This window comes from Numida meleagris, chromosome 4 (genome assembly GCF_002078875.1).
Source record: "Numida meleagris isolate 19003 breed g44 Domestic line chromosome 4, NumMel1.0, whole genome shotgun sequence".
In the NCBI taxonomy this organism is placed as follows: Eukaryota; Metazoa; Chordata; class Aves; order Galliformes; family Numididae; genus Numida; species Numida meleagris.
In genome coordinates this window covers 79,055,940-79,065,952 of record NC_034412.1, presented here as the reverse complement: position 1 = coordinate 79,065,952, position 10,013 = coordinate 79,055,940, and the positions used below count along the sequence as shown (strand labels likewise).

General features: G+C 37.1%; 1 long non-coding RNA gene across 1 annotated transcript; it reads right to left on the bottom strand.

Annotated features, from left to right (window-relative positions):
* LOC110398739 lies at positions 4,351 to 8,751 on the bottom strand. Its single transcript, XR_002438586.1, has 3 exons — positions 8,714 to 8,751; positions 6,197 to 6,279; positions 4,351 to 5,954 (listed from the first exon to the last, which is right to left on the bottom strand). It is a non-coding gene; the product is annotated as an uncharacterized LOC110398739 (long non-coding RNA).

The following is a 10,013-nucleotide window of genomic DNA, read 5'->3' as shown; positions in this document are numbered from 1 at the left end:
TCTTTCTGCTATAATTCCAGCAGATGTCTAGGAAGTTGAAGTCTCCTCCCAAGAAAAAGGGGTAGAGACCTCAAGACCTCACCCAACTGTCTATAAAGTATCTTATCCACCTCTTCATCCTGGTTGGGTGACCTTTTGCAGACCACCCAATCAAGGTTGTCTATTTGGACTCACTTTATTGATATTATAGTTGCTGTTTTACAAAAGATGTAGAGACAGGATATCAGCTGCACAAGCTATAAAACTGTTCTCAGTGTACAACAATGGAACTCCTTTAAGAAAAAATCCATATAACTATTTTATTGCTGAGAAATTAGTGACTCAAATAGATTCCCCCACTCTCAGTTTTCTTACAAAGAGTATTTGGCCTGATTTTTTTTTTCAGAATTTTACACACATGATTAGCAGAAATCAAGGTCAAGGGGACTCTTCAGATAATAGTTTTATAATCTTTACCAAGCCAATTGTGTTTCACTCAATGGTTTATGAAAGAAAGCTGTCACTTCTGGATGAACTGTAGTATGTACAATAGAAAGGCATATGAATATTGACATAAAAGAAGTAGGGCCTGTGGGGAGAGAATTGCTTTTATTAAATAGCAGTTAAATACAGTTAAAAAAAGCAAAACAGACAAGCCTGGACTTGCTGTCTCTCTATCAAGGCTTTGAAGAAGGGCAGAGTTGTTGCAATGACATTGCTCTCCTAATTTATAGGTTGTCTTATTTCCTCTCTGAATGTAATTGGCTCCAGTTTTCAGCTACTGCTTTTGTTTGCTAAGCAAAACAGCCAGCCACCAGAGATACTCATTGTCAATCTTCATACACTCCAAAAGTCACTGCAAAACATGCCCTTGAAAGGCTACCTAAATGAAGCTACTGGATTTTACTTTTTACAGAACTACTGTTACAGAAACCTTGGAGATATACTAGATCTCACTGCATTTAATACGCAATTTCAAGTTTTTTTCTAAAAAAGAATTGCTTATATTCTTTTTACAATTTTATATTCTGAAGAAAACATTACAAGAGAAGATTTTAAATCTCAACTGAAGTATATAATTAACACTGGCCAGTCTCAGAAAGTATATATGACAGAATAACAGTACTTGGTGAGACTTGTTTAGAAAAGATATTAAGAGGAATAAATAACCCACAAACTGCTTTGTGGCTGACCTTGTAGAAAGGGAATTTGACAATTTTTTTCCATGGGGCTAGCATTTAGTTTCAACATAAAAAAAAGAAAAATTGAGATGAAAATTCTGAGTGGCATTTTGAAAGATCTGTTTGACAATCTGTGTCTTGTTGATTTTTCAAGGATGAGAAAGAACATCATTGTTTAACAGGGAACAATTTCTAAATGTCAGTGACTTTTCTCTTCTTTGGGAACAGAGTCAATGTCAAACTAGGTTTAAAAAACAATCAAAAAACAAGACAGTGAATCAAGAAGTGTCAGAACTATACTGGACAATATAAAACTCAGAAATTGAATTTCCTATTGTACTTCCAGTAGGTAGAGTATATATAAAGAGCCACACAAATAAAACCACAGAATCGTTTAGGTTGGAAGGGACCTCTGGAGGTTATCTGGTCCAACCTCCTGCTCAGGCAGGGACATCTTGAGCTGGTTGCCCAGGACTAGCCATCCAGGCAGCTTTTGAAGATTTCCAAGGAGGAGGCTCCACAACATCTCTGGGCTACTTGTGCCAGTGCTCTCGCCCCTGAACAGAAGCGCTTCCTGATATTCAAATGGAACCTCTTGTGTTCCAGTTTGTGCACACTGCTATTCTCCTGGCACTGGGCACCATTGAAAATAATTAAAGTCTGTCCTCTTTGCACACTCCCTTCAGGTGTTTGTAGATTTTGATAAGATCTCCCTTGAGGTTCCTCTTCCACAGGAAGAAACAGTCCCAGATCTCTCAGCCTCTCTTCACAGGACATGTTCCTGTCCTTTCATCATCTTGTTGGCCCTCTATGGGACTCTTTACAGCATGTTCAAGTCTCTTCTACTTCGAGACCTAGAACTGGACACAGTACTCCAGTTATGGCCCCCACCAATGCTGAATAGAGGGAAGGATCAGCTCTCTCGAGATGAGTATCTCTCTTGAGCACCATGCTCTTCCATAATCAGAACTCTACTTTTAGGCATCTGCATTGTCCATCAGTAGATACAGGACGTATCTGTATGAAGAAAGGACAAGAATACTACAGGTACACTTTGTTATTTTTGTTACTTTTTGTTGGTGGTGGTTGGTGAGGTTTTTCGGCATATAGAATACTGAGATTGCTTTTTTTAATTTTTAAGACATCTGTGATTTTGAAATAGCAAACATCCAACTCCAATAAGATTACCTATATAGGGAAGATCATATTCTGAAGCGTTGTGCTTACCAGTTTCAAAACTAGATGAGGAAGTGAAATAGGTTTGGAAATACATACGTATATATAAAGAAAGAAAATGATGAAAATCAAGTCACAGTTTTCTATGCTATTCTTTCTTAGATATGTATCTAGGTAGTTCTCTTAAAAAAATGTAAGGATTTTACTGTTTTAAGGAAGAATAACTGTGATAAATATAGAAAGCAAGCAGAGCAATCAAGTAAAAATCTGAACTGATGAACTTCAAGACTAAAATCTAAAAGGGATTAACAAGAAGGAAATGCACTAAAGAAATGCTACCTACCACTTACTTTAAACTGTATTTTATTGAATACTGATAATTTTATAAAAAAAAAGAATTGTGGTAGTCATTTTACATTTTTCACCATGTTTTTATTTATTTTTGGATGGCTTAAATAGGAGTTCACAAAGTGTTCAATGAACTTATATCCTCATTAACAATAACATGTTAGAAATTACGAGGTTTATCATGGTTAATTACCACCTTTTATTAAGCACAACATGCGAGGATATTGTAGAGGGCTTCCGAAGAAGATATGCCATCTCTGCTACTCAGTGATCCAAATGAAACTTAATCGAAACTCTGCTGCAACATATTTTCAGGTCTTATGTACTAAACAATTAGCACAGAAAGAAAAAGCACATTACTAAGCTGCATGCATACAGACAGCAAAAACATCCTTGCAGCATTCATGCTATGAAGAACCCATAGTGAGCTGGCAAGAGTTGTGCATAGTAGTGCTAATCAGCAGAGCTCTTCAGGGAAAGGAGAAAAGGTAGGAATGGATGAAAGAGTAAAATTGGTATGCATGACATGTTAATGAGGTGTGTCCAAGCCATCTGAGCATTGGGGAAGATAATTGTTTGAGAGTGAAATCACCATTTTGCTGTTTCAGGAAATGTTCTCTGGAGCAGTCAGACAATGCTGAGTAAAGCAAAGGAGACAACAAAGTATTGAGCCAACTTTTTAGCATCTTATAGGCAAGATTTTTCAGTCTGACAACTCGCTCATTGTAACCAGTTCTTTTATCCTTAAACAAGCAAAATACCAGATATTTTCAAAATTGAATTTTGACCAGCAAAAAAGCAATTATTGTTAGGTTTTTTCATTGTTTGTCATTTAGTTCATGCTAGAAAAGAAGCCAGACTTCCCCTTTTGCCATCCAGCATACAAAAGGTGGAAGAAAGCTCCATGAGATTCTCTTTCAACATTAAGTGATCGGACTAGATGATCTTAGTGGTCTTTTCCAACCTTAATTATTCTATGATTAAAGACTGAGAAAGACATACAGACACAGCTGTTTTGTTGTTCATGGCTGGCTGTTGTTTTTGATTGTTTTGGTTTAGATTTTTCTTTTTTATTATGATTATATTCCTCACCAGGGACTTCAAGGGTAAAAGGTTCTGAAAGAATCATGCCTATTCTGCATGGTAGGCATGAGTATCCTTTAATGCTCCTGACCAATTCTACGTTTCTCTTTCACTCTTTGTTTTCCTGTTGTCATGGTTTTATGATTTTTGGTTATTGGTATTCCACATCATAACAACATGTAGTGTACGTACCTGGTTCTCAGAAGAGAAGGACTACTACATTCCCCAGGGGACTTTGCTACCCTGTTACTGTTTTCTAGTCAGAGGGAAAGATAAAACTGTTCGCAGATCCCGAGACATTTTCTTCTTGTCCCATCTCTCTTCCCAGCAGCATCTTTCTCCCCAGCCGCCTCACTGTCAGTATTAGAGTAAAGCCTACCTTAATTTTGGACGCTCTCTCTCATTTTATTGGATTTATTAGCTGAAATTGTAATTATATTGTATTATAGTGTGTTATTTTGCATTCCGATCTCTTATTTAGAAAATTAGTTTGTTTCTCCTCAGATCGTTGCCCCTGTTTTGTTCTCAGGCCCATATCCCAACCCTTTTTTCCCTTTTCCTTTATGGGGGCATGGGTCCATGGGTCCCCTACCCCATTCGTCACAGAACCAGGCCAAACCAGCCCGTAAACCGTTGACACCTGTCTTCCTTTTTATTTTGATTTAAAAGCAGAAATTAATAAAGCATTTCACCAGACTAAAGTATCAGTACAGGCACTGTCATTTAATAACACAAGCAATTAAAGAAGTGTTGAATGACAAATGACTATCCTGAAGTCCCTAGGACAGACGAAAGTGTTATACCTTTTTTACTATGCCTCTACTGATAATTAGCACTTTTTGCCTTTAGTACCCCTCTGATCAGGTTACATTTGTTGTAGGAATTGCATGGAATTGTATTATTTTGATAGTCTAATAGTGTTTCCTTCTATGACACATATAATATGCAGTATAATCACAGTGGATTTGCCAGTTCATTTAGGATGCCCCATTCAGAAACCACCTGAAGGATTCAGCAGCACTATGTGAACACAAAACAGCTCTTTTGGAGGCTCCTTTTTGTCTCTGGACCTATGATGAAAAATGAGCAAGGCACATCCAGCACCTGTAACCTTTAAGAGACGGGGTGGCTAAAGTGAAGAGTCAGGATAGCAGCTTAGCTGTCCCTTTGTGCAGAAGAAAAGGCTCTTCATTTTTCTTCTCACCTGCCAACAGCTTCATTATGTACACAAGGATTGCTTCTCTCAAAACTCCAAAAGTCTCTATTGATAAGGTGGTTATAATGTAAGCTGGGGGAAATCGTTCGTACTTTCACAAGCTTTTCAACTGATGACTAAATAAAAATAGATCTAAAGAATACACATATAAAGATACATATGTAAATATATATTCAGAGAAAGCTTTATTTCCCTAATTAAAGCATAGAGAATGTAGTTTTTTGAGGAAGAAAAACCAGAGAAAGAATACATCCTTGCCATGAATGATTTGCAGAAATTGCCATTTGGAGAATGTGGATGCAAGTGAATGATTAGCTTATCTGTATATATGATGCATCAGAGAGTGAATGTGTAAGCTCAAAAAGCTGACATCATGAGGGCTGCACCTGTTTCTGGAGAAAAAATGCAGACCTGGCTGTTAGTACTTTCTTGTTCATATGCGTATCAGCTAATATGCTATATAGCCTTGTTCCCCCATATTGTTAAGCTGTTCCTGACATGGTAGTTAGGACAGGGTGTTTGGAAGAGATGTGAAGTTTAATCCTGCAGGGTTTAAAAGGCTGCTTTTTTTCCTGTGATAATGACCGATTTATTAAACCCGGTAGAATTCTACAGCTAGATCTAGACACAATTTTCTACAAACTTAAAATGCAAAAGTCTTGCAGTATGAGGCAAAGGAGATCACTTGTCCCCAGTCTTTTCTGCTGACTCTCAGCTGCATAACGTTCTCTTGTCATGTATTTTCTTGGAAAGAGCATAGAAAAGAATGAGTTTTGTAGTGCTTTCAGCAAAAGAAAAAAAAAAAAGACTAAGTACATCAGAGGTGTAGGATTTTTTGTTTCTTTGAATTTCAAAATTTTTTATACTTCGGAATGAAAGGTCGACTTGATTCAGCACAAGGTCGTAGATACTGTAATAATGAACATCTATATGCCAGCCAGTAGTCTTCAATGCAGTCTTATCCAGTTTCCCTAAATAAGGATAAAGGAAATCAAATACCTCAGAACAGAATCTAAAGCACCAAGGAAAGTAACAGAGGATCAATAAACTAATGAATATGAAACCCTGGGGGAGGGGGGGGAAGAAAAAAGTGGTGTTTCTACTGTTCTAGTGTTTGTCTCTTCGCTATGATAGGTATCTCTGTTCCCTTGTTTTCTTCACAGAGCAAGCTGAACTTACTATTTAAACACAGAATTAAAGGTTTCAATATGACCTGTCTCCGCGTGTTCCAAAGTAACTGAAGTAGTCAGTCATAGGCAGCAAAAATGACCATTTTATCATGCTGTATCTTCTAATCTGTTAGGAAGAATCACTAAGTTAGATTAGACTTTTTTTTTTTTTGAGGGGATGCATATGCATTTGTCTCTCTCTTATTAATGCTATCCCACTTTTGAAGAGAACAACATAAACCTATATGATTTAGATGCTCACACAGAAATTTTTAATCCTAAATTAGTTGCTGTATTTCACACGAAGTACCATTGCAAAAATTCTTTGGCAGAGCAATCCTAATGAAATTCTTTTCCTCAAGCATGTCTTTCTGCAGAACTATAGAGTTATACTCAATTATTCAACACTATATTTACATTCAATATATCCTATAAAACCTGATTTTATATTAATCCTGGGATAGGTAAAGAGTAACCCAAGCCAACACAGAAAGGCTGCATTTCTTATCTCCTCATATATAAGATGCAATAAATGTATTAAAAAATTTGAAAACCAACTACCACTCTGAAGGATATATAAGAAAAGATCTCAGCTTTAAATATACTCTATTTTAGCTACTTGACTACTTTATTAAAAAGTGCTGTAGTCATTTTGACTGAGAGCAGCCATGATGTCAGTTTGTGATGTAGAAGTTACCATGGTGGCAGAATCTGACTACACAGGGATTTTACAGATAAGCAGGCAGATAAGCATAAGGGTTGAGGACTCTGCTAAGAAAGGCACCACATGGGTTAGCTATCTAAACTGTATAATAATTTCTGGCATAAACAGAATCAGAAATGTATGTTGCCCTCTAGGACTTGGAGGAAATTTAGTTCTTTTATTCTACACTAAGAAGGTACATTTGTAATACTTTTGGTATATTTATGTCAGTATTTTAATATTTAATAATTAATGTTTAAAGCAGAGACAGCTGTCCTCAGTTACTACACATTGGTCTTAAGAGAGCAGGCTTGGAGTATGCCAACTAAATTTCCTTCAGATGAAACTCAGCTTAAAAACAGAATTCCCAGGAGCTTACCTAATGAGTCAGCAAATAGGCTCTTGCAATTAGCAAGTAGGTGCTCAGGTCAGCTCTAACCAGTTATTATATATTAACCTTTTGATATAAATTCAGTGTTAAGTGTTAATGTCCTCATCTCCAGTTGTTTCGTACTAGAAACTTGCTTCTATCGCAGCCCACTAGTTGGTATTTGTACAGGCTATGTCCACACTGGACATCAGATTCTTTGTACAGTGCACAGCACTTCCAGAATTACCTTGCTAAAAACATTAAGGTAAAAATCAACATACGACTTTCCAAAGCCTTGGAAAGAAATTGTTATCTTCCACTCTTTCTCTCTTCTCAAACTGAGCTCTTATCATTAAGTGACTTGATGTAGCGGGATGCAACATAGTATGTTCATAGAATCATGAATGGCTTGGGTTGAAAAGGACCTCAAAGACCATCAAGTCTCAACCCCCCTGCCAAGTGCAGGGTCGCCAACCACTAGACCAGGCTGCCCAGAGCCATGTCTAGTCTGGCCTTGAATGCCTCCAGGGACGGGGCATCCACAACCTCCCTGGGCAGCCTGTTCCAGTGCTTCACCACCCGCTGTGTGAAAAACTTCCTCCTATGTTCTTTGCCTTTATCTTAGATTTCCTAAGCATCTATAAGATTAGATTGAGCAAAGAAAGTAAACAAAAATAGATTTTTAATCATTTTCTATAGTGTTCATCAAATATGCTCCCACATTTGACCCAAGTTTTATTTACTGGCTTCTCATTGGAGAAGAAATATTAAAGATATTGCTTTTTTGACTTAGATAAGAATACACCTAGACTTTTCATTGCTTACGTCTCTTGAAGTATTTTATATTCTTTGTACCACTGATACCAGCCATCTCTAGGAGTGCTGAGAAGTGATCCATTTTGAGCTGAGGTTTGGACTAGATGACCTCCAGTAGTCTTTCAAACTTAAATTATTCTACAATTCTATGATTTTGTGACACAATACCTGCCTCAGTTGAAGGTAAGATTCAGAGTAACAACTGTATTTGTTGATTAGTTTTCATGTTATAAAGTACAGGAAAACACACTAGTATTTATGTTTATTTTTTCTTTATAATAGAATTCAAATTATGTATATGCATCACCATGAGACCTGTACTGTGTATGCTGCTTATCTTATATAATGGAGTAAACAGTAACTACTAAAGAAAAAGCCAGCAAAGAAACTGAAGTCTAAAGTTTCTACTTACTTAGAAAAATTTCTGTTAAACAAATACACATATATTTACATTCATTAATACAGAAATAAAAATATATAAAACAAGAATGTAGCTTCACTTAGAAGCATCACCAGTGAAATTGTAATAATTCTGCACTAGAGATTGCCTCTGTAACATGATGGAAAGCACAACAATGACAGCAGGGCAGCAAGATCCCAAGCTACAGCAAAAAAGGATTCACTAAAGCACAACAGCAATAAGCACAGAAATAAAGGAAAAAAGCTGCTTACCTTCAGAAGGCCTCAAGTACACAGAGATCTCCAGCAAGATAACACTGCCTCCATAGCCAACCCTTAAATGAGGTCTGGGAAGGGGTGGTTCCTGGCTCCACCCCTTCTGGTCACTCAGGCGCATTGCATGCACCTGAGCTCCTCTGGGCTGGCCCTGCCTTCCCATCAGGTGCACTGTTTCTGGCCATGACTTAGCATTTCCACTGCAGCCTCTTTTACACAGATTTATATGTTTATGGGAGTAAATATTTACCTTGCAAGTAGTGAAATTGCTTAATAAATAAGAAGTAAAATAGATATAGCCTTTTTAAGATTGACTCATGAGGCAACATGTATGTGTTAAACCAATTAATACTGCAAGTTTCAAACAGCGTTTAATAGTAAGGACATACTATTATTATGCCTTCAACAATCAGCCTTGCACTTTTTGAAATGAATTTATGATTTCATTCATACAGGAAAAATTAATAAAGCAAGTTTTCAATAAAAATATTAAATAACTACATATGCAGTTCCTACTGACAGAGGTTCTACAACTGCTTTCCTGTTCCCCTTGCTGAAATACGCACCTTCCAGTAAAATTTTAAATGAAAATAAAAGTACCATTAGAAGGGGTGAAGTAGGAGGCAAATTCATTCTTCTTTTCAGGAAGATTCCTTCTGCAATAGTATTGTTAATCCTAGTCATTTCTGACACAGCTGGGCAGTCCAAGACTCACAGAACAGGCTGGTGTGGTATATCAGTTCATCCATCCCGGAAAGAGAATAATGTTGATGTTTAATTGAAGAAAACAAGATTTGTGACTAGAGGCAACAACTCTGTCAGAAGGCCAGATACAGGGTTACTTTCTGTCCTCTCTTGAATCATACTCCTATCAAAGTTATCAGTTGAATACTATCTACAATACATCCTGAAAATCCTTCCATATGTACATACTAATGCCTAATTGCCATCTGTATCCCTAACAATGCACAAAACATCAAAACCCTGAAGAATCTGGTTAACAATCTTACCTTCAGATCAATCACCTAACTGTTCAACTATTTAAAAAAAAATTCTCAGAGGGCCTCTGTTCCCACTGACAGCCCAATATTGTTTCTCTAGCTGGAGAAACTGGATTGTCCAACAATATTAAGGTTCTTGTTTATTCCTTGGCAGGAGATTAGCTGGAAAAGGTCAGTCAATATGAAAAAGCACTGAGGCTATTTTCTTTTTCTGACTATACCTCTAAAAGTGAAGCGAGCCCTGCTGGAAGGGCACTTGTGAGTTAGGAGCTAGTCTGTTAGAAAACAAGCCGTAC